Below are 26,022 nucleotides of genomic sequence, written 5' to 3' on the forward strand. Positions count from 1 at the left end.
TGGCCATGATCCAATCCGCATCACGAAGAGCTTCCTCTATAGTCTTTGGTTCATCTTCAAGAGATACAAAAGCATGATGTTCAATAAATAAAGCATGTTTAGAACGAGTAGTTACACCACGTGATGGACTCCCGATGATGAGATCTTGAGAGTGATCTTGGAGGAGATGTGATGTTCTTCTTGGTGCCACTTGAGGGGTTGGTTGGGGAGCATCAACATCTTGTGCTTGTGCCACCGCTTGCTCATGAGTGACTTGAGTGTCTTCATGAGCATCTCTCACATCCTTGTCTTCATCTTGTGGACCTTGTGAGGTGGATGGTGGCTCAATGACTTGCACATCATCATCATCTTCTTTAGGCTTGATGTCTCCCACCGGCATGTTCTTCATGGCATCCCTCAATGGTTCACCACCTACATCATCAAGATTATCACTTGCTCCTTGGGAGCCATTAGTTTCATCAAATTCAACATCAAATGTTTCTTCAACCATGTTTGTGGCATGGTTAAAGACCCTATATGCTTTGGACTTTGATGAATAGCCAACCAAGTAGCCAATGTCACATCTTCTTTGGAATTTTCCCAAGTGTTGGTGCTTCTTGTAGATGTAGCACTTGCATCCAAACACTCTAAAGAATGAGACATCGGGCTTCTTCCCATTGAGCAACTCATATGGTGTCTTCTCTAGGAACTTGTGAGGAAAGAGCCGGTTTGAAGCATAGCATGCCGTGTTGATTGCCTCAGCCCACATCTTCTCCGAAGTGTTATACTCATCTAGCATTGTTCTTGCCAAGGTGATCAATGTCCGGTTCTTTCTTTCTACAACCCCATTTTGTTGTGGTGTGTATGTTGAGGAGAACTCATGCTTGATTCCCACTTCATCACAATACTCTTCAATGTTGGTGTTGTCAAATTCTTTTCCATTGTCACTTCTAATTTTCTTGATCTTCAGATCAAATTGATTTTGGGCATTCTTTGCAAACTTCTTGAATATTGATGCAACTTCGGCCTTGTCTTGCAAGAAGAATGTCCAAGTGTACCGAGAGAAATCATCAACTATGACCAAGCAATATTTGTTGCCTCCAAGACTAGCATATGTGGTTGGTCCAAACAAATCCATGTGAAGTAGCTCAAGCACTCTTGAAGTAGAGAGATAGGCTTTGGTTGGATGAGTGTTTGCAACTTGTTTGCCCGCTTGACATGCACTACAAAGTTTGTCCTTTTCAAATGTCACATCCTTCAAGCCTCTAATCAATTCTTTCTTCATCAACTTCTTGAGTGTGCCCATTCCAACATGTGCTAACCTTCTATGCCACAACCACCCAAGTGAAGTCTTGGTGAATAAGCAAGTCTTGACATTAACTTCATTGGATGAGAAGTCAACCACATATAAGTTGCTGTGCCGGAAGCCTTTGAATATCACTTCATTGTCATCTTCCTTGGTCACAATTACTTCCTTCTTCTTGAATAGGCATTCAAATCCAAGGTCACATAATTGTCCAACTGAGAGCAAATTGAAACTCAAAGATTGCACATAGAGCACATTGGTGATGGAGTTGTCATTTGATATAGCAACCTTTCCTAGTCCCTTGACTTTCCCTTTTGAATTGTCACCAAATGTGATCTTTTCTTGGTTGTCAACATCTTCATCAAGAGAGGTGAACATCCGGGGATCTCCGGTCATATGTTGAGTGCAACCACTATCAATTACCCAATGTGATCCACCGGTCTTGTAGTTCACCTACACACAAGAGATCAAGCTTGAGATTTAGGGACCCACATTTGCTTAGGGCCCTTGACCTTCTCTACTAGTTGCTTTGGCACCCAAATCTTCTTTGGACTTTGCTTGTTGGGTGGCCCCATGAAGCTAACCTTGATCTTGCCACACTTGTCTTTCCTTACAATGTAATGAGCATTGAAGGCAAATGGTCTTGCATGCTTGGGCAAGGGTGGTGGTAGTGGTGCCTTACACTCATGAGCAAAGTGTCCTTCTTGACCACACTCAAAACATCTTTTTGGCTTTGGCTTGCTTGCTTGATCATGAGTGGCTAGAGACTTGATAAGCTTTGTTTGATGAGCCTTATAGCCAATCCCACTCTTGTCCATCTTCATGACGGTGTTCATGAAAAGCTCACTTTGAAGGTCCTTCCCTTTTGTGAATTTTGCTAACCCCATGGTTAGGTGTTCCTTCTCTTTCTTGAGCTTGTTGTTTTCTTGAGTTAGCTTCTTGATGATTGGGTCATTGTTGTTAGCTAACTCATCCAAGATGAATGTCTCATCTTCTTCTTGCTTGTCATACATCAAACCAAGCTTGAGATACTGATTTTCTTCCTTGAGCAACTTGTTTTCATATGCAAGCTTCTTGTCTTGATCAAGTGACTCAATCACATTGGTCTTGTGCTTGGCTTGTTCTTGCAACTCTTTCTTGAGCATGACAATTTCATTCTTGAGCTTGATAGTGTCCTCATAACTCTCGGCCACTACCACTTTCTTGCCCTTGCAATCAACACATTTGCTTGTGCTCTCCACAAGTAAGTCATCACAAGATGTGGCTACATCAAGCTTAGCAACATTGTTAGTAGCAACATGTGTTTCATCAATTGCAAGTTCATAAGCAATCTCAAGGTTGTCATAGTTTGCTTTTAGAGTTGTTAGTTCTTCTTTCATTGCTCTATATCTAGTGATAAGCTCATCATGAACACTCTCAAGTTTATCATGTTTTTCTTTGAGCTCTTTTAGAGAGAGTTTGAGCTCCTTGAGCTTAGTGGTCATGATCTCATTTTGTTCTCTAAGCTCATCACTAGAGTTAAGCTTTGCTAGAAGTGTATCATTCTCAAGTTCAAGCTTTTCATTTTCACTTCTAGTCTTTTGTATGACTTTTGTGTATTTGTTTAGCAATTTTACAAGTTCATCATAAGAGGGTGATTCATATTCACTATCACTTTCACTACTCTCATCCTCACTTTGTACCTTCCGGTCACCTTTGGCCATAAGGCATAGGTGTGTAGAGGATGTAGATGGTGGTGAAGATGATGGTGATGGAGCATCGATGGCGATAGCGGCAACCTTCTCATCATCACTTTCATTGCCGGAGGAGTCACCACTTGAGCTTTCAATGTCGGTGAGCCAATCACCAACAATATAAGCCTTGCCATTCTTCTTCTTGTAGTGCTCCTTCTTCTTGCCACCTTTCTTCTTGTATTGCTTCTTGTCATTTTTCTCATCATCACTTGAGTCATCTTGCTCTTTGTTCTTCTTCTTGTACTTGTCCTTCTTGGGCTTTGGACATTGATGAGCAAGATGACCAAGCTCACCACAATTGTAACAATCCATCTCGGAGATGGGCTTCCTCTTGCTACTTGTGAAGAACTTCTTCTTCTTGGAGTCAAAGTTGACTCCATTCTTGTTGAGCTTCTTCAACATCTTGGTGGTTCTTCTCATCAAGAGGGCAATAGATGCATCATCATCACTTGAAGTTGATGACTCAACTTCAATCTTCTTGGCTTTGCCCTTGTGAGAAGCTTTGAGAGCCAAGTCCTTCTTTTCTTTCTTGGCCGTTCATGTGCATGTACATCTCATGAGCATTGATCTTCCCCAATATGGTGGTTGGTGTAGCGGTGGAAGGATCGCCTTGATGAAGCACGGTTACTATGTGCCCACATTTCTCAATGGGAAGCACACATAGTATCTTCCTTGCTACATCCGCCGTACTCATTTGTGTAAGCCCAAGTCCATTTAGCTCCTCTACAATGACATTCAAGCGATAATACATTTCATTAGCATTTTCTTTAGGAAGCATTTCAAATGTATTAAGCTTGTTCATCACTAGGTGATAGCGTTCCTCGTGTTCACTCTTAGTTCCCTCATGGAGCGCACAAAGTTCCTTCCAAAGTTCATTGGCAGTTTTGTGGCTCCGAACACGGTTGAACACCTCTTTGCAAAGACCTCTAAAGATGTGGTTTTTGGCCTTTGCATTCCACTTCTCGTTTTCTTGCTCTTGTGGAGTAAGAGCGGTGGCTCTTTCCGGAGGGGCAAACCCTTCGGTCGCGGCTTTTAGGCACTTTACATCGCATGCCTCAAGGTATGACTCCATCCGTATTTTCCAATACGGGAAGTCATCCCCATCGAACATGGGTGGTGGTCCATCCCCGTTAGACATCTTTCTCTAGGCGGTGAAGCCTAAATAATGAGCACTAGGCTCTGATACCAATTGAAAGGATCAATATGCCCAAGAGGGGGGGTGAATTGGGCTTCTCTAAAAATTTAAGCAACCTATAAGCTCCAATTCAACCCCTTGTGCCTAGTGTGACTTAGAGAGCTATCGGATAAAAGTTTTCAACCTAGTTCCAATCCTATTCTAGCATGGCAATTCTAAGAATGTAAAAGCACAAAGTAAATGCTACAAAGTAAAGGAGTAGTGGAAGAAAGTGCTCGGCGATGTTTTGCCGAGGTATCGGAGAGTCGTCACTCTCCACTAGTACTCGTTGGAGCACCCGCGCAAGGGTCTTGCTCCCCCTTGGTCCGCGCAAGGACCAAGTGCTCTCTACGGGCTGATTCTTCGATACTCCGTCGCGGTGAATCGCCCAAAACCGCTCACAAGCTTGACACGAGCCACCCACAAGAACTCTGGGTGATCTTCGTGCCTCCAATCACCACCGAACCGTGTAGGTGATGGCGATCACCAAGAGTAACAAGCAAAGAACTCTCACTTGACCCAAACAAGGCACTAGAGAGTGGTGGATGCACACTTGACTCTTGGAACTCACTAGAGAAGGATTCTCTCAAGAATTCACTCAAAACTCAATCCTCTCTAGGCTCTTGGAACTCTCTTGCTCCACAACAAGTTCCTCTGATGTTCAAATGGGCAAGAGAGCTTTCATGGACGAGGTGGAGAAGTATAAATACTATCCACCAAGTCCAAAGGTCGGCCAACCGTTTTCCACTAAAAACGGGGTCACCGGACGCACATTATGTTGCACCGGACGCACTGCACCGAGCGTCCGGTGCTCATAACGGCTACCTGCACTTTTCTCTGATAGGTCACCGGACGCTAACTCCCAGCGTCCGGTGCACCGTCCGGTGCTCGGGGAAACTTTACATGCTCCCTGCGCATGGGACCGGACGCTACCCGGTGCGTCCGGTGCTAGCGTCCGGTGCTCAGGGAAGGCTTGCAACCTTCCTGGGTAAGGGACCGGACGCTACCCGGTGCGTCCGGTGCTAGCGTCCGGTGCCTAACCCTAAGCACCACACTATTCCAACGGCTAAGGACCTCACTGGACGCACTCACAGAGCGTCCGGTGCAGCGACCGGTGCCTCTTTGGGCACCCAAACTTTGTCGAAACGCGATCGCTCCAAAACGAAGTTGGTTCCTTTCGATCTAAGGACTATCTCTGAGCTGCCTAGAGCTAGGTTTACCAAGTGTGCATCACACCTAAACCTAAAGCCTTGCCTAAGTCAAGCTACTAGATCAAAGCCCCTCTTAATAGTACGGTTAAAGGAAAACAAAGTCCTAAACTACTATAAGTGCCCTTCTTCACCATATGGCACTTAGACCTAGTCTAGTCTTGACGATGTCCATCCATCCTTTAAAAACCGAAACGATTTCCACTATTAAGTTGGCATGTACGTCCTTGTCCATCGAGTACCTATTTACCATGACCTTACCTATGACTTTGCCTCTGCAAAATACACGTTAGTCATAGTAATCAATAATGTCATTAATCACCAAAATCACTAAGGGCCTAGATGCTCTTTCACCCATGTGGGACAACTCCCTGCACAGCAAACCACTGTATCCCTCCTGTGCTCTCCAACTCCCACCAAGAATACTGAGGTGGCTCAGTATACCCGACAGTCTGTAACACTCTCTAGAGCAGGGTAGAAGTGCCAAACTCGTGCAAGAAAGTGTCACTGGGACGAGGTGAAGCGGGTGCGTCCATCTGTGGAAATGGAATAGGCATACCACGGGTAAAGGAGGATTAGTTAAGCAACATTTATTTATTTAAAAAGGGACAAAATTGTAAGGGAAGGAGTAGACAGAATGTATGTTTGAATGCAACATGATGCATGCACGAACCGTACGTCCTCACAAACTTAGAAAATTAATATTCTAACGGATATACGGTGGCATACATTCGTCTCTCGATACGATAACTATCGATATACACGTGCGCTGTTAGAGTACCTGCATAAACTTCATTTCAGCCCAACAGTTCCCAATATATCACTCAAGAAAGCAGTAAACTAAGTGCACATTGCTTGGACATGCCCAACATGCACAAACAATGACACCACATCTACCCAAGAAATTAAATGCTCCCCAATTAAGTTTCTTTCGTGGTGCCATGGTTTTGACATGTAACCACTCCAGAAAACCACCACGAACACTCCCCTAGACCGCCGTTTGGACGATCATGCTCTCACAGCTCACACTTACCAAAGCGTAGGTGCGACGTTGCATAATTTAAATCTAGCGACATATGTGGCTAATTCACATATGAAGGCTACCTCCACCATTAGACCACAGGGTAGCATAGTGCGGTCATCACACATCCATACCTGAGTACTGCCGGAGATGCATAAATAAAACCCCCAAGTCAGTACTTAAATAGGCACCTATAGTCCTTATGTGGGCAAGGAGGATTCGACCACTGGCATAACTTAATTATTGATGTACACCATTTTATTTAAAAACTCTTTTGTTTTTAAATACACAAACCCTGTATTTATAATGCTGAACTTGCTCTGATGCCAGCTGTCACAGAACCGACCAAATTATAAGAGTTCAAGTGTAGAAACGATCGCCAAGCAATCAAGTTTCCAAACTTGAGCCCATATAATCTCGGTAGTCAATTGAAATCACGAAGGACTTCAAACCAACTCGCAACAAACCAAGATCGTAATAGTTCAACATAAACACAGCGAAGGTTACATAGTCATTCATTGCCGTCGAAGCGGCACCACATCGGAGTTATTAAGTTATTACAACACAAGTTCGAAGTAGCTGAAGCAAAATAATTACACACACTTGTTCAAAGTTCAGTTCTTAAGTTCGAGTTACTGCCAGAGTCTATGCCATCCTTCCAAAAGCATCAGATACGAGATTGTTAGAGAACCGTGCCCGACGGTTAGTCCTCATCCCCAGCGGGATGGAGACAGGTCTTGCAGAAGCCGTCATAAAAGATGTCATCTGCAACAGGTGGGAATAAACCCTGAGTACGAGGATGTACTCAGCTAGACTTACCCGTCTAGTAAAACATAAAAGACACCAAGTATCATGCTAGGCTAAGATATAAAAGTAGAGCTGGTTGACTCGACATTTTTGCCAAAAGCCTTTATTAAGACTAACCCAATGTAAGAGCATCATTTTTATTTATCATCAGCCTACCACTAGATTAGCACCTGTACTACAACACATCACTTGATTATTACAAGCAATAATAACCATATCAAGTTCATCATATTTTCCTCTTGCTATCATCATTATCATGAACCAAGTTCATTAGTGAATGCTACGTTTGCCGCTGCTCTGTCAAGTTCTCACTGACCGGGAGAGACGGTGATTCGAATTGAATTCCTATCCAGCTGGAGGGTTATTCCTAGCACTCACCCAAGCATCCCCCGTCGGAGAGCCAATGGGTCACCTTTGGTACAACTCAGGAATCACGGCTCCGATCAGCGCCGCACTCCTAGGGCTACCACTCTGCCAGGGAGGTCAGGAATTTTAACTCACCTGCCTTTGGGCTTACGCCAATGGTCCCCCGCACACCACACTTCCTCCGGTAGTGCGCACTTTATACTTGCCGGTCTTCCGGCCTGAGTCATACTACTCGGCTTCATGGTCGGAATGAGTTATCCGGCCAACTAAGTGTTAGGCATGCGTTCAACATGACAAGAGGACGTACAACGATCGGTCCTTAGCTGCCACAGACGGAGTTACTACAAACTTGCAAAACTCCGCCCGGCTTAAGTCAAATGAATCAGGTTCCATCCACGATAGCACATATAGACCATCGTGATCCGACATAACCCTATATCGCGCAGGTGACAGGATATCACCCGACTTCTACCGATTAAAGCATGACTAAGCTGCTACTCGATCCTAACTCTATAACCAGGTAGTGGAAAGATATCTGGACAAGGATTGAGTAAAATGCAGCAAAGGTTTCATGAACGAAGCTGGCTCGTGATTTGGGCACTCAACTTCTTCTCCTTCGGGCTCCTCGAGTCCGACTTGCTGGACCTCCACTTCCGGGTTGCCCTCCTGACCTTCGGGAATCCCTTGCAGATCGAAGGAGACTGCCGTGTCCGATGCACCTGTTGCATGCTCGGTGAATAAGAAGGTGTGCATATAAAAGAATGAATGCTTGATAACATAATGGATTCACTGGGCACTCATTTACGGAGTACACAGTTATAACAAGTTCACACAAGCTAACAAGTTAACCTAGTCCAAAACTTACCATGATACTACAACAGCAAGCAACATAAAACAGGAGTAACTCAGTAAATAAATCCTAACTAATGATAGACAGACCCAACAAACATAAGTGAATACATTCTGGAAAGTTTATGAAATTGTCTACAATTCATCTTTAAACATCGCAGCAAGATTCATATATTAAACCAATCATTTAAACAAGGTTCCAGGTTCTGTCCCAGAAAAACAGAGAGCACCTATTTCTAGAACCCAACTTGGAACAGCTATAACTTTTAAACTACTTGGCCAAATGACCTCAAATTTAAACCACAGCTAGTTCAATAAGTTTAAAACAACTTTGATTTAGACAAGTTCCACAGAAGGCCAAGTTATCATTAAGAAAAAGTTAAATCACTTCCTTGCTGTCCAGAACAGCCTTTAACCCTTTAATTAATTATTTGATGACATAACCAAAACACAAACCATGCCAACCACATGGCTTATGAGCACAAGCATATCACAAGATTACCAGAACATCAGATGATAACCCTCAAACATATACTTAACAAGGCATTTATTAATTACTTCTAGAAAGAAGCATAATTACAAGATGCCTAGTCAAAGTGCTCAGAAAAATCTACAAAAATTACAGGAACACAAGTAAAGCATCAAAGCATCACCATAAAAATTTCACAGCAATTGCACATACCAAATTAAATATATGTATTTGACATGTGCCCAAGGGTTTATTTCATAATTTTAGAAATATGACTTATATGGTGTCAAACAACAGATTTCAAATTATTTATATACGAGGAATACCATAAATATGATTACTACCAAAGTAGAGCACCAGAATAAGCACCAATTATTTTATATAATTGAATCAAGGAGACAAGCCAAATTTCAATCATAAAATACATATCAAAGCTGCAGTACTCCAAAAATCATGAAATATTTACCAAAGCACTCTAATACCATACAGAGGCTACCATAAAATTTTCAGAGCAAACTAAGCAGTATAGCAAGAGATATGAATTTATCCATGAATAACAAGATTAAATCCTTAATAAATATTTTCTCAGAAAACATGGTTCATTTTATATTTTTATTAAAAACTAGCCATCTCAAGGAACAATACAAAATTGGTTTCACCATTTTTGGATCTCATAAACAGGAGATATGATTTTTGCAAGAAAGCCAAAAATCAGGATTTTGAATAAAGAAAAGGAAGGAAAGAGAGTGACGCTGACAGTGGACCCCGCCTGTCAGGGTCGTCTTCCTCACGGCCGAGGCGACTTTCGCCGGCGATTTCTCCTTGACGGCGAGGTCTCCGGCCAAACCAAGGGCACCAACGTGATCCCCAGACTCTAGCGACTCGATTACCCCCTTTTCCCCACGGCAGAGCCACCGGAAAGGGCTCGCCGTCGACGATGGCGGCTCGGCGGAGGTGCTCGCGTTACGCCGGAGCCCTCAGGCCGGTAGAGCGCGACCTAAGACCTTCTACAGAACCAGCGAACTACAGCGGAGCTTCCTAGGTACGTGGCTTGGCTTGAAACTTCGTGGAACACGCTGGCCACAAGAGCACCCATCTCCGGCGGAAACACGGCGGCGCTGCGCATCGTGTCCGGCGATGGAGAGCTCGGTAGAGCGTCTACCAAGTGGCGCAAACGCTCGCTAAGGACCTACTCTACCTCTACGACCTGACCAGAGGAGACAAGAGGCTTCACCGGGCTCGGCATTGGGCTCGCCGGAAAAGATGATCACGGCGACCCGATTTGGGGGAAGAAGAGATTGGCGGCTCACCGGTGGATTTCACGGCGAGATGGTGGGTGTAGAATGGAGAGCGGTTCACGGCGGAGCTGTGGGTGGAGTTTGGTGAGCAATGGCGCAGCAAGGAACGCGCGCGAGCTCACCGGAGTAGGCTCGCGACGGAGAGCTCACGGCGGCCGCGTTTCTGGCGAGAGGGGCGAGGCAGAGCGGAAGTGGACGCGTCCACTCTGCTCGGGGCGTCGCCGTGGACGTCATGCGCGCGCTGGGAGCTGACGAGCAGGCCATCGCCGGCGTACGGACGACATCTGGCGGACAGGTGGCGCTCTGGCCATCCCCGACGGTGAGCTCGGCTTCGATTCAGAGAACACGGCAACCGACTGACAGAGCGGCTTCAGCAACGGATAACTCCCAATCCAGCCCGATATAGAAGATGATGCAGTTGACAAAGTTGGAGTTTCAATCGAGTTCTACAACTTTGTCAACAAGAGCAAAAGCCAGATCGGCCGGGATTGAGAGATATAGAGTTTTCAAAATCGATCAAGCAAACTGGTTTCGTTCCAAGACTTAGAAAATTTTCTAAGTGTTGGAAACAGCCCCAAATCTGCCTTGTGGGTCACTTTTGAGCTATTTGTGATCATTTTCATGAGATGGCCATAAAACAACTTTTGTTCTTTATAAAATTTGCTACAACTTTGCTGTAGAAAGTTTTGACATGCAAACATATTTATGAAACACTTTTTAAAAGACTAAGAAAAAGAGGTTTCTAGGGCCTATTTACACAAGTATGACTTAAGGACATATTTTGGAGAAGTGATCAACATGAACATTGTTCCCAAGGTTAAGTTAAGCATAGATAAACTAATTACCAAGGCATAGAGCACAAACACAAGCATGGTTCACTCAAACATAAGCATAGGAAGCCTATTTAAGCAATTTAAATCACATTTTTGCATAGAATGACATGGCTCAAGATAGATGATGATCATGACATGTTTTGAGTAGATGATAATGCTCATGCTATGCACATGATCAATGCAACCATAACACTGGGGTGTTACAGATCTGAGATCTGGGTATCATCAAATCAAGATCTGACCCGAAGATATTCCTAAAACGGCTTTCTCTACCAGGTATGGGTTATATGAGTATCTAGTCATGTACTTTGGTGTGACTAATGCCCCTGCTCATTTCATGTACCTGATGAATTCGGTGTTCATGCCTGAACTAGATAAGTTTGTGGTGGTGTTCATCGATGACATATTGGTGTATTCTGAAAATGCGCAAGAACATGAGAAGCACCTTCGGATTGTACTCACTAGATTGCGAGAACATCAGCTTTATGCCAAGTTCAGCAAGTGTGAGTTTTGGCTGAAGAAAGTGCCTTTCCTAGGCCATATTCTATCCGAAGAGCGTATTTCGGTTGACCCATCGAAAGTGCAAGAGGTTCTAGACTGGAAGGCCCCAACTTCAGTGCACGAAGTTTGGAGTTTTCTTGGTCTAGCTGGATATTATCGTCGCTTTATTCCGGATTTCTCCAAAATAGCTAAGCCTATGACCAAGCTACTGCAAAAAGATGTGAAGTTTGTGTGGTCCCAGGAGTGTGAAGTCGCTTTCACCACTTTACGCCATTTGCTGACCACCGCTCCTGTTCTAGCACAGCCTGACATTGAAAAGCCATTTGATGTCTTTTGTGATTCATCTGGCACAGGCCTAGGTTGTGTGCTTATGCAAGAAGGCCGAGTTATTGCCTACGCCTCTTGGCAGTTAAGGAAACATGAAGCCAACTACCCAACTCATGACCTAGAGTTAGCAGCAGTTGTGCATGCGTTGAAACTCTGGAGGCATTATCTGTTGGGTAATGTTTGTCACATTTACACTGACCATAAGAGCCTCAAATATATATTCACTCAGCCCGAGTTGAACATGAGACAGAGAAGATGGTTGGAATTGATAAAAGACTACAATTTAGAAGTGCACTATCATCCAGGCAAAGCCAATGTTGTAGCCGATGCTCTCAGTCAGAAACAACATGTTAGACCTCTCCTAGAGGAAGGCTTCAATTTATTGCATCCTGTGGTCCTACACAACATCGTAGTCAGCTGCTCGTTAGAGAGTCAAATCATAGAGCTCCAAAAGTCTGATCCTGGTATTTTTCATATCAAAAGAAAAATGCAAGAGCAAGACACCAAGCCTTTCAGGGTAGATGAGAAGGGTGTACTGTGGTTCGACGATCGACTAGTTGTACCTAAAGACCGTGACCTACGCAACAAAATTTTAGATGAAGCTCATTCTTCCAAGTTGTCCATTCATCCTGGTAGTAGGAAAATGTACCAAGACTTGAAACATCGTTTCTGGTGGACCATGATGAAGAAGGAGATAGCAGCTTATGTTGCTAGGTGTGATACTTGCTGCAGGGTAAAGGCAGTTCACCTCAAACCTGCAGGTTTATTGCAACCTTTGTCGATTCCAGGTTGGAAGTGGGAAGAAATCAGCATAGATTTCATTGTTGGACTTCCCCTTACTCAAAAAGGACACAACTCCATATGGGTGATTGTTGACCGTTTGACCAAGTCAGCTCATTTTATTTCCGTACATGCTACATACCGACCCTCCGACTATGCTGAGTTGTACTTCTCTCAGATAGTTAAATTGCACGGAGTGCCTCGCACTATTATTTCTGATAGAGGTCCTCAGTTCACTGCTCGCTTTTGGGAGCATTTGCATTCACTCCTTGGTACAAAGTTGGTTCGCAGTTCAGCCTATCATCCTCAGACCTCCGGTCAGACTGAGCGTGTGAATCAAATTTTAGAGGATATGTTGAGGGCATGTGTTATATCTTCCAAGGGTGCCTGGGAGAAATGGCTACCATTAGCTGAATTCTCTTACAATAATAGTTATCAAGAAAGCATCCGAATGGCCCCTTTTGATGCTTTGTATGGCCGCAAATGTAGAACTCCTTTAAACTGGGTTGAGCCAGGCGAAAGGAGGTACTACGGAATTGACTTTGTCAAAGAAGCCAAAGAACAAGTTCTCCTTATCCAGCAACATATGAAAGCTGCCCAAGCTAGGTAGAAAAGCTATGCGGATAGAAGAAGAAAACCTCTTGAGTTTGAAGTAGGTGACTTTGTGTACATAAAAGTATCACCCATGAAAGGAGTAAATCGCTTTGGTGTAAAGAGGAAGCTTGCCCCTAGGTATGTAGGTCCCTACCAAATCATTGAGAAGAGTGGCAAGGTGGCTTACAAAGTACAACTACCTCCCGAAATGAGAGCTATTTTCCCCGTATTCTACGTGTCTCAACTTAAGAAGTGTCTTCGTGTGCCCGAAGAGAGAGTTGAAACAAGAGATATCAAGTTGCAGTCCGATCTATCCTACGAAGAAAAACCTGTACAAGTTCTTGATGTCAAGGAAAGGGTTACTCGTGGGAGAGTGATTAAACTTTTTAGAGTTTTGTGGAACCGTCAAAATGAGAGAGATGCCACTTGGGAAAGGGAGGACTATTTACAAGTAACTTATCCCTCATTCTACGAAAAATGGTACGTCTTCCAAATCTCGGAACGAGATTTTTGTAAGGGGGGAGGGCTGTAACACTCTTAGTGTTAGCTTGCATGTTAACCATGAGCATTGCATCAACATAGGCATCATCATGCTCATTCATAAGCATCCATCATGATCACATGTCATCCTATGTATACCATCTGTGAGTAAATTGCTTGTGTGACTTGAATTGAGTGACTATAAGGGGTAGCCAATGCAAACAATTGTACATTGTCTTCCAAAATACTTTAATCAAGTTCATGTTGAAGGTTTTGTCCAAAAATGTCTTTAAGTCATGGTTAACCCTAGAATGACCTTTTTGACCCCCTAGACCTCTTTTCAAAGATGTTTTATGAAACTGGTGTTAGAAACCTTGCATGTCTATGACACCTAAAACAAAGTTGTAGAGAATTTCATAAGCTACAAAAGTTATGCTGATCACTTTTTATGAAAAAGCTTGGAACACTTCCAAAATTCACTCACAATCCAAAAATCAAGGCTGATTTCACACTTAGCCGAATTTGGCTAAGTGTTGAGTCACACAGTTTCGACATAGGGTTGTTGGGAGCCTTGTAGTTTGAAATCCAGACCGAGTTAGGCTTTGATCTTGTAATCAAACTTGTAGAACTCGTGTAGCTCTATCCAGAGGATCAAATCCTAGCCAAAACCACCGAGTGAGCTGAGAGTAAAACGTCGACGAACTTCGGGATTCAGTCACTGGCCATGGCGACTGAATCGCCCGATTCAGTTTGGACAGAAACCGTCCGCCGCCGCGTGTCCGGCCACCTGTCGACCGTACGTCGACGGCGACCCTGCCTGTCAGCCCCGACGTCGTCCACAAGACGCCACGCACCGAGTGGACACCTCAGACGCGCCCTCCACTCGCTCAACGCCTCCCATTTCGCTCCGCCGTCGCCTCAGGGAGCTCCGCCGCGTTTCGGCGAGCTTCTCCGGCCGTTCCACCGCGTCTCCGGCCAAGCCAACCTGCCTAGAGCTCCGCCTCGACGTCCCCTACCTCGGCGTCATCTCCTTGGCCGCTGTCGAGCACGGGTAAGGCGGCATTGCCGAGCTCCAAGCAGTTCTCCCTCGCCGGAGTTCCGCCTGAGCTCACGGCAACGTGGCCAGGCCTCTCTGCTCCACCATTTTCCTTCATTCTTGTTCCTATCGCTTCCCCTTGGTTCACTAATGCTCGGCATGAAGCTCTACCGCATCGCGATTGCCTGGATCCGCCGGCGTAACGCCGCGCAGCGCCGCCGCTCCGCCATTCCCGACGGCGAGCACCTTAGGGTCCAGTCGGGCGCGGGTAAAGTAGGTCAACAGAGTCGCCTTGATGAGAGGAACACGTAGATGCCCTTGTATCCGGCGGAGACCTCGTCGTCGTTGAGCTTTGCCGGCGGCGAGCATCTCCCCTGTCACTGTCTCACTGACGCGCGGGTCCCGGGTGTCAGCCTCTCTCTCTCACACCCCTCTGGTTCACTGTTTTGCAGATCCTGTGTTGAATTTGTAAAATTCATATCTCGAGTTTTATAGATCCAAATGACATGGTTCCAATTTTTCTAGGTTCCAGCATGAGTCTAGTTTATAATAAAAATATGAAACCTGCCATGTTTTTGCAGAAATAAATAGATATAAATTAATCTTGGATTTTTAGTGGGTAATTATATCTTGAAATCTATTGATCTTCTGGCCATGCAAATTTAGGGTGTTGTTACTTATGCTATGAATAGGCTCTGATAAATTCATCATGATTTTTGGAAGCCGGGTTGAGAAGTTAAAAATAATTCTCGCTTAAATAGGAGTTTCTTGTGATATTTTTAATAAATAAGTTATAGCTCCTTTTGTGGTGAAATTTGCTGAGTGCAGTACACACATGTAGACAAAGCTAGGAAAAATCTGAAATCTGTTGTTTGACACTTTTTGATAGGGTTTCACATTTATGCCTTGCATGCCTTTACTAGCTTGTTGTTTTTGTATCTCACAATCTGTATGTGCAAATGTTCTGAAAATTTTACAGTGATCTTATGTTAGCATAAGTAGCTTTCTGTAATTTTCTTAGGATTTTTGGAACAGTTGGAATGCAGGTTCATTAAATCACTTTAATAATTAAATAAATGGAAAAGGTGATGATAGAAATGAGTTTAGACCTTGCCATGATATTTTCTGGTGTTTCTTAGATATGTTCTATCTATTGGTCCAATTGGATTGTCCTTTTGATACATTCTCAATATGTGCAAAATATTATTTTTGCTATTTATGCCTTGCCTAGAGCATTTCTGTACAGCTGATAGCAAATGCTTAAGAACTATTTGAAGATGATGTTTTCTGAGAAACTTGTCTACAACAAACTTGTAGCTAACTTACTGATCTACTTCGTTTCCAAATTTCATGACATTTAGTTGAGTTGTTTGAAAGTTATGCATGTTGCAAGTAGCTGCTGCAAAGTGCTTGCTCTCTGGATTTTCCAGGACAGCCAGCCAACTGTGCATGTTTACGCGTATTTCGGTTGGGAATCATTCTGACATGTCTAAAGGTGAATTGTAGACAATTTGCTAAGCTTTCCAGAAAGTACTTACTTGCTTAGTTTGGCCAACTGATGCTTAAGTTATAGCTGAAACTTGTGACAGGCTGGTTTGCCTACTAAACCAGTGACTGAGTAAGACTAGCTAGGTTTTGTTTAACTTGTCTAGTTAGTCTCTCTCCAAGAGAAGAAGTATGCATTTACTTGTTATTCCATGATTCACTTAATCTTAGGAGTTATGCTCGTGTTATACCTTGTTTATGTCCCTTTGGCTCTTCATCATGACATCATGCATCATATGTGCATTCTCCATATTCATCTCCTTGTCATGCATGCATAGGTGTACCCAAGGGCGTGACGGTGTTGGAGTTCGAGCTGCCGGAGTCGGAAGGACAGCAAGGGGAACTACCTCAAGGAGCTGAGGAGGAGGACTTGCCGGAGTGCCCTGACCACCGTCCCTCTACTTACGTCGAAGGCAAGCCCCGGAGCATTATAAGCCTCCTACTAATTTACTATTCGTGTTCAGCTATCAATTGACTATGGTTATATATTGTTGCATTAAGTGGTAGGCGTTGATATGACACCCTTGTTGCATAATGACTACCTTGTCCACCTCATACCTCACCTAAGTAGGTCCAGGATCGAAATAATGCTTAGCCATGCTTAGCTCGGTAGAAGCCGGGTGATTTCCTGTCACCTGCGAGAGTTAGGCGGATGTTGATCACGGTTGGCTATATTTGCTATCGTGGCTTAACCATGTGCTAATAATGAACCTGAGACCAGGCGGGAGGACGATAGTGTAGCAACAAGGCATGGAGGTCTTGGGTGTGAATCTATCCCCGTCTGTGTCGATTAAGGACCGAATCGCTGTACGTCCCCGTGTCATGTTGAACGCATGCCTATCACTTAGTTGGCCGGATAAGTCGTTCCGACCGTGAAGCCTACGAGTGCATCTCCGGCCGGATACCCCGATCTGGTTAAAGTGTGCACCCCGGTTGGTAGTAAGGATGTGCGGGGAGTCAATGGCGTAAGACCGAGGTTCCATGTTAGAGTCCTGGCCCTGGCAGATTGGCGGTCCCTGGGGGTGCGGCGCCGTACGGACCCGCGACTTGGTCCGGAGTTGTGCTAAAGGTGATCCGAGCTGCCGTCATGAAGTATGCTTGGGTGAGTGTTAGGAATACCCCTCCAGCTGGATAGGAATCGATTCGAATCGCCGTCTCTCCCGGATAGTGAGAACTTGACTTGGGCAGCGGCAACGTAGAATTCACTAAGCAAACATAATGGTTATGATGAGAATGTTGATAGCAAGGTGATATCCTGATATGGTTATTATTGAGATGCTTAATTACTCAAGTGTATGCTTAGAACAGGTGCTAATCTAGTGGATAGTTGTTAAGTAATAAACCTGCTGCTGAAATTTGATAATGGGTTACTTACTACAAAAGCTTTTATGCAAAAGGTGAGTCAAACCAGTCCACCAAGATCAGCCTTGCATACTCCTTGGTGTCTCTTTATTTTGGTTTATGACGGGTAAGTCTAGCTGTGTACATTATCGTACTCAGGGTTTTATTTACCCCTGTTGCAGATGATGTCGTTTACCACGGCTACTGTGCTAACTGCCATCACCCGGCTGCGGATGATGAATAGATCATGGGCGTGATCACCTCCTTTATCTTCAGTTGTGCTTTTGTTGGGACTTGACCATGGAACCGGCATGTATTATAAACTGAGTTGGTGTTGTTTCAAAACTACTTTGTTTCCGCTACTGCTATGGTTTGTAATAACCACTTTAAACTCTGATGTGATGTAAAACTATGTTCTGTGATGAATGTTCTAATCTGTGATGGTGATGCTTGATCATGTACGATCTTGGTTGTATGTTGGTTGAATCGAGGTCTTTTGAGATTTCGTCGGACTACCGGGTTTATACGGGTTCAAGTCCATTGGCTTGACTGCCTCCGTGGTCGCTAATTCACTTGAATTCTTATAAATTGGACGGTTTTGTTACAATTTCATCCCTCCTGGTGTCATAGAAATGAAGCATACTTAGTTTATGCAGTTGACTCAGGGCAACAAAACCCTGAAGGAGTACTTGCATGCTTTCAATCACCTGTCAAGGTATGCTCTTGAGTTTGTGAGCACTGAGACGAAGAAGATTGCTAGCTTCAAGAGGGGTCTTGACCCCAAGTTGCTGAAGACTATGGGCCGCACTAAGTGCGCAACTTTGAATGAGTTTGTCAGTGATGCTTTTACCCAAGAGAACTATAACACTGTGTACACTACGACCAAGACTCGCAAGAGGGCTTTTGAGGCCAGGGCAGGGGCATCTTAGTCCAAGGCTCCAGTGGCAGCTAGGCCCCAGTATCGTGCTCCAACTCCTAACCTGCGATATCGCCCTCCAGCGAAGAAAAATCAGGCGAAGACGAGGTTCCGGAAGGGTTACTCCATTGCTCTTCCTAGGGGCAACACCGATCCCAGCTATGCCAAGACTCCACCTGCCAACCGTCCGTGCTGGAACTATAATCAGAAAGAGCACTGGCAAAGCAACTGTCCTTACCCGCCAAAGAAGGGCAACCAAGGGAACGTCCGTCAGGGGTGTGTTCACTATACGACGGTGGAAGCAATCCCTGCTGGTGAGGTAGTTACGGCTGGTAAGTTTCTGGTTAATCAATGTGATGCACTTGTGCTTTTTGATTCAGGAGCATCGCATTCTTTTGTGAGTTTAGACTTCATGTCTAAGCATAATCTCAAGGCAATTACACTTGATAAGGGAGTTATTGCATTAGTGCTGCTGGAAATGATATTTCTACCAATCAAGTGGTTTTGGGGGAAACTCTGGAAATAGGAGACCGTCAGTTCCTTGCTGATCTGGTTGTTCTACCTGGTGTGGGTATAGATGTAATTCTGTGTATGAAGTGGATGAGTGGCAACAGAGTTCTTATCGACACCACCACTCGCGTAGTGATGTTCAGAGACCCGAATACCAAAGAGGCGTTCTTAGTGCAACTTCCTCGAGATATTCATATCTGTAGCACGATGAATGCAGTTACATCTAGGGCCATCGAGGATATTCTGGTAGCGTGTGAGTTCCCGAATGTATTCCATGATGATTTTTCTAGGCTTCCTCCAGATCGGGATGTGGAGTTCAAAATTGAATTGCTTCCACGTACTGCTCCTATCTCTAGAAGACCATATAGAATGCCACCAAATGAGCTAGCTGAGCTTAAGACCCAGCTGAATGAGTTGTTGAAGAAGGGTCTTATTCGTCCTAGTTCTTCTCCTTGGGGTTCTCCGGCTATCTTTGTGAAAAAGAAGGATCAGTCCTTGCGCATGTGTGTGGACTATCGTCCTCTGAATGCGGTGACCATCAAGAATAAATACCCTCTTCCTCGCATTGATATCTTGTTTGACCAGTTGTCTAAAGCCAAGGTATTCTCCAAGATTGATTTGCGATCTGGGTATCATCAGATCAAGATCCGTCCTAAAGATGTACCTAAGACAGCTTTCTCGACGAGGTATGGGTTGTATGAGTATCTCGTCATGTCCTTCGGTCTTACGAATGCGCCTGCTCACTTCATGTATCTCATGAATTCGGTATTCATGCCCGAATTGGACAAATTTGTGGTAGTCTTCATTGATGATATCTAGGTATATTCTCGCAATGAAGAGGAGCATGCAGAGCGCATCTACGTGTGGTGTTGTCGCATTTGCATGAGCATCAGCTTTACGCCAAGTTCAGCAAATGTGAGTTTTGGCTGAAGAAAGTACCTTTCTTGGGCCATGTTATCTGAAGAAGGCATATCGGTGGATCCGGCTAAGGTGCAAGAAGTGCTGGATTGGAAAGTTCCAACTTCGATGCACGAGGTTCAGAGTTTTCTAGGTCTGGCTGGGTATTATCGTCGATTCATTCTGGAATTCTCAAAGACATCCAATCCTATGACTCACCTACTTCAAAAGGACGAGAAGTTTGTGTGGACGTCGGAGTGCGAAGATGCATTCCACAAGTTGAGGACATTGCTAACATCAGCTCCTGTCCTAGCTCAACCCGATATCGAGAAGCCTTTTGATGTCTTTTGTGACGCATCTGGTATCAACCTAGGTTGTGTGTTGATGCAAGAAGGTCGTGTTATCGCTTATGCCTCGCGCCAACTTTGAAAGCATGAGGTTATTACCCTACTCATGACTTAGAATTGGCTGCAGTTGTCCATGCTTTAAAAATCTGGAGGCACTATTTGTTGGGTAATCTGTGCAATATCTACACTGATCATAAGAGTCTCAAGTACATCTTCACTCAACCTGAGTTGAACATGTGACAACGACGGTGGCTTGAGTTGATTAAAGACTATAATCTTCAAGTGCACTACCATCCGGGTAAGGCAAACGTGGTTGCAGATGCCTTGAGTCAAAAAGCGCACTGTCATTCAGTTCAGATGGAAAATCCATCATTGTCACATCTTATGCACCCACTTGTGCTCAACCAGACTGCTCTGGAGGGTTCTCTTTGCAATCGAGTCATCGAATTGCAGCAAACAGATGTAGGCATCTACCATATAAAGAGGATAATGAAAGAAGAAGAAACCAAGCATTTCTGGGTCGATGAGAACAGAATCCTATGGTTCAAGGATCGACTTGTGGTCCCAAAAGACCATGAGCTACGAAACCAGATTTTATCTGAAGCTCATTCATCCAAATTGTCTATCCATCCTGGTAGTAGTAAGATGTTTCAGGATCTGAAACCTCTGTTTTGGTGGACCAAGATGAAAAAGGAGATTGCTGCTTTTATCGCTCATTGTGACAACTGTTGTCGTGTGAAGGCCGTTCACATGAAAGCAGGCTTACTTCAACCCTTGTCAATTCCTGGTTGGAAATGGGAAGAAGTTAGTATGGATTTCATCTCTGGACTCCCAATTTCTGTTAAGGGTAACGACTCTATCTGGGTGATTGTGGATCGTTTGACCAAGGTTTCTCGATTTATTCCAGTTCGAACTGACTATCGTCCACATCAGTATGCAGAGTTGTACTTTGACCACATTATTCGTCAGTATGGTGTGCCTCAAACTATCATATCAGATCGTGGACCATAGTTCACTACCCGTTTTTGGGAGTGTCTTCATGAGCAGATTGGTACTTACTTGGTTCGTAGTTCTGCTTATCATCCTCAAACGGCCGGCCAAACAGAACGGGTTAACCAAATCCTAGAAGACATGTTGAGGGCATGTGCTCTCTCTTCAAAGGGTTCTTGGGTAAAGTGGTTGTCGTTAGTTGAGTTCTATTATAACAATAGCTATCAAGAGAGCATCAAGATGGCTCCATTTGAAGCCATGTATGGTCATAAATGTCGAACCCGTTGAATTGGGTGGAATCTGGGGAGCAGAGGTATTATGGCATCGATTTCGTGAACGAAGCGGAGCAGCAAGTCCATACCATCCAGCAACATTTGGAAGCTGCTCAAGCTCGTCAAAAAAGTTATGCTGATAAGAGAAGGAAGCCGACTGAGTTTGCAGTCGGTGACCATGTGTATATCAAGGTGTCTCCGATGAAAGGCACACAGAGGTTCAGAGTCAAGCAAAAGCTTGCACCTTGCTATGTAGGACCTTATCAGATTCTCGAGAGAAAAGGGAACGTAGCATACAAAGTTCAACTACCAATTGAGCTTCGAGCTATTTTTCCTGTCTTTCACGTATCACAATTGTGGCAGAACCCCCTAAGAGTTTGGGCCCACCGGCACCTGCCATTGTCCTAAGGACCTCTGACGGTGATGCCGGGAGTCCTCCCACCTTAGAAGTCCGATGAGCATCGTTGGACGCTCATTCCACTGCTACCTGTGGCGTACCAAGCTGGCTCGTTCTGACCACTAGCAATGGTCAAACAATGAGAACTGCTTCTTCTCGCCCTTACAGGATAGCAAGTGGCCACCTTAACACCAGGATCATTCGTTGCGAAGATAAAGCAGTAACTCAAACGACACAAGACTAAAATAATATTTCAGAGTAAAACAGCGGAAGTATTACATAACTTAATTTACAAAAGGAGTTCTTCCAAATAGTAGAGTGTTATTACAAGCCTGGTCCAGCGGAGCAACTTAAACTTTAGTACAGTCATCACAAATTTACAGACCCTGCCCATGGGTCACGCTCACTCTTCCTCGTCGTCAACCTCGACGACGGTCACACAACAGGGTCCGAAACAAGTCGGCTCCTGTGCTTCACCTGCAACAGGGGTATTGAAACCCTGAGTACGGGAGTACTCAACAAGACTTACCCGATGGGAAAAGAGGAGAACTTAGGGATGCAGGTTTAGGGTAGACAAGGGGAGGCTGAGCAAGGAGCCAAAATGTTTTGCTAAAAGCTTACTAGTAGTGCATCCTTGTTTTCAAGTTTTAACCGCGAATTCCTCTCCCGCAGAGGCCGAGGAGTTCGAGGATAGTTTAACTAGTTGTTCCTCACAGACGAATCCGTGAGTTCCTAATCCTAACGTCAAGTATTATTTATCGATGGCCATAGCTTCATGTCGCTATGAGTCCGGGAATTGGGATCCGAACCTCATGAGACATTTTCCCCTTTCTCATTTTATCATTCAGTTGCTTATTTACATACGATGAGGGTCGAAGGAATTGAGTCTCCCAATCGGGGAGCAACGACGATTCGAATCGCTTAGCAATCCAGCTGGAGTTCCTAACCACCCGACATATGTAGAACCAAATCTTGCATATATCAACCCAAATCAAGCTCTCCCCAAATCTGACCAGGTTCGCGGCACCCGAGAGCACAGTACCCCACCATCCTACAGCCGATCTAGATGTTTTCCGGTCATCTCAGATCCGTAAGGTGGGCACACGTTACTCTCGCCATCTTTCCACTCCCAGTGCGCGAGTAGCTGTTCGCGTCGAGGGATCACAAGACTGGGCTTACCGAGGGCAAGCGGTTAGTACTATAAATTCTCAACCCAGCAGGCCATCAACGGAACGGTCCTTAATCGACACAGTCGGAGACACTACTTTAAGACTCCATTCTTCGAGCAAGTCCACCGACCGGTCTCAAATTGAAACATCATTGATCATAAGTGTATCCCACAACAACCCTTCAAACTTTCTTGTTTTAAAAAAAAAACCTATCTAGTAGCAGGGCTAAGCACCGCTACGCAGTTTTAAAATAAAACAGGTGTCAAGGACAGGATACAGATATCAAGGTAGTAAATGCAGCAAGTAGGTTGACCCAATTCTCAACTACCTAATGCAGCATTTTCAATTCATAAGTGATAAAAGATTTAAAACATCCAAGGAGGGGTTAATGCATCCGGGGCTTGCCTTGGTTGTAGGGCAGAGAGGGACCCTCGGAGACTTCCCAAGTCTCGGATCCGACTTCCTCGGACGGAGCACCGACCTCGGGGTTCGGTTCAACGGGCGCTCCTTCGGTCACGGACACTATACGCAAAATGATGAATGCTCATGATATGCGTATGACAATTATGCAAGAAGGACCGAATCGAGTACAACTTGCCTTTTTGATGCAATACAGAATAATCAATAAGTAAAGTTGTTTAATATCTTAATGTTTTTACCCAAGAGGTTGCATCTGTAAACTAAGACTTTATTTAATTCATAATTATCTTAATTTAGTTAATTATTAATCCTATTTACCTTAATTAATTCTTAATTAACTACTAATGACAGTAATTAAGCATTAAGGCTAAATAATAATAAAATGCCAAAGGTCATTAGGGTTAACGACCTCAGGTCATCACACAATCCCAAAATCACTCAACCCTAATTATGAGGATTTAACTAATCACTATTTAATTATTTTGGAATTATTATTTAAGTGCTAAATAAGGATTTATTAGTATTTTAATCAAACATTATCCAAATGCCACCAAATTTTGTGTGGAGCCAGGGAATACCACTCAGAGGCTCTCCACAATTTTTGGTGATTTTTGGACCCCCTAATAAATTACTAAAATTCCTAGAAGTTTTATTCACTAATTAAAGAGCCAATTTTTATAGACATGCAAACTATCAGAGAAATAAATTCTAATATTTTTCCTAGGCTCTATACATTTTCTGGAACCTACCCAAAAAGTTTTATTATTTTTGGACCACTACAGAATTCAATATTCAAATTCAAATATCAAACGTTTTTAAACAAAAAGGAAAAAGAAAAAGTGCACTGTGCAGTGCTGGCGGCCTGCTCGGACCCGGCCCAAGACGGCCCGCGAGCTCTCCCGCGCTCAGCGCCCTCTCCCTCTCTCTCTCACGCGGTCGCTGACGGGCGGGTCCCGCTCGTCAGCTCCATCTCCTTCCTAGCGCCGCGGCTCCGGCGAGCTCCAGCATGCCGTCGGCGAGCTCTCGGCCTCCGCGGTGAGACGCGTTAGCTTCCTCAACCTCCCGCGCACCCAGGGACACCCTTTTCTCCCACTCTCCTCTATCCTAACCCCCGTGACCACGGGCACGGCGGACGGCCGCCTCGGCCGAGCAAACGCCGGCCACTACGAGCGAGTAGAGCGTGACTGGAGCAGCGCAAAAGCACCAGGGGCTCACCACGACTACAACCGAGCAAGAAGCGGTAGCGTAGAGGCTCCGGTTGACGCTGGCCACGGTGACGTGCTCGCGGCGGCGCTCGGCCGGAGTTGAGGAGGGAAACGGCGCGGGTAGGAGCTACGGTAGGGTAGAGCGTGTGTTTGGGGGTGCAATCGGTGGCGGGGCTCAAGGCGGAGCTGCGGGGGTGCTCAAATGGCTTGGAACGGCAACGAGGAAGACGAATTTTGGCGGCGGATGGTGGTGGTCGGCGGTGAGGTTCAAAGGAAGAAAAAGAAAAACTCCGGCCGTCTGAGGCTTTATCCAAGCGGCGGAACAGGGGATGTGGATGAGACCGTCCGCGCGAAGCACAGCAGCAAGCAGCTGCGTGGCCAGCTGCGTGGCGTCGCGCGCGGAGGCGGCTCTGCCGCGGCGGCAGAGCACCCCCCCTGCCGAACACTGTAGCAGACCATATCCATTCAATTTGTCTTTTTGTGAAATCCGACCAAAACTTGAACTAAAGTCAAATTTCCACCAAAACAAAAGTTGTGCCAAATTTTGTAAGCTACAAATCATATTTAGGTGTCCCAAGCTGATTCTCAATGGAAAAAGGTTAATTTTGCCAGACAGTTTGAAAATCAAACTCAATTCAAAGGAAATTCAAATTTTGAATTGGGGCAAATCATGATTTCCAAAATTACTTTTGATTTTGCATAACAACTTGAAAAACTCCCAACATGAAAGTTGCTTAACTTTTTGTGCTCTACAACTTTCATGTTGACCACTTTTCAAAATTCCAAATGGATTTTGAATTGGGGATTTAAGTTAGAAAAGGGGACACTTTTTGGAAATCTGTATTTTCAAAATTACTTTGAATTTTATATTGAAACTTCAAAAACTCAAAACACCAAAGTTGTATATCTTGACAAGATCCACAACTTTGCTTTTGAACTCAACCTCAAATTTTGCTTGGTTTTTAAGTTATGCAAAAGGGGGCAAATTTAGGGTTCCAAAATCAGGGTTTCCCCCCCTAGCTTTTCGGAAAACTTCCACCCTAGGGTTTTAGCAAGCATCAACACACAACAAAAGCACACTCTACTTCCCTAAGCTCAAGCAATCAAAGTAAACTTGTTTTAAGTTGATGGATACTAATATGCTTAACAAATATGCTTTGCAATGCTCATGATGACATGATCCGCTTTTAGTAACCGTAACATCGGGGATGTTACAGCCCTTCCCCCTTAAAGAAATCTCGTCCCCGAGATT

The sequence above is a fragment of the Sorghum bicolor genome, chromosome 4 (assembly GCF_000003195.3).
Source record: "Sorghum bicolor cultivar BTx623 chromosome 4, Sorghum_bicolor_NCBIv3, whole genome shotgun sequence".
NCBI classification, from domain to species: domain Eukaryota; kingdom Viridiplantae; phylum Streptophyta; class Magnoliopsida; order Poales; family Poaceae; genus Sorghum; species Sorghum bicolor.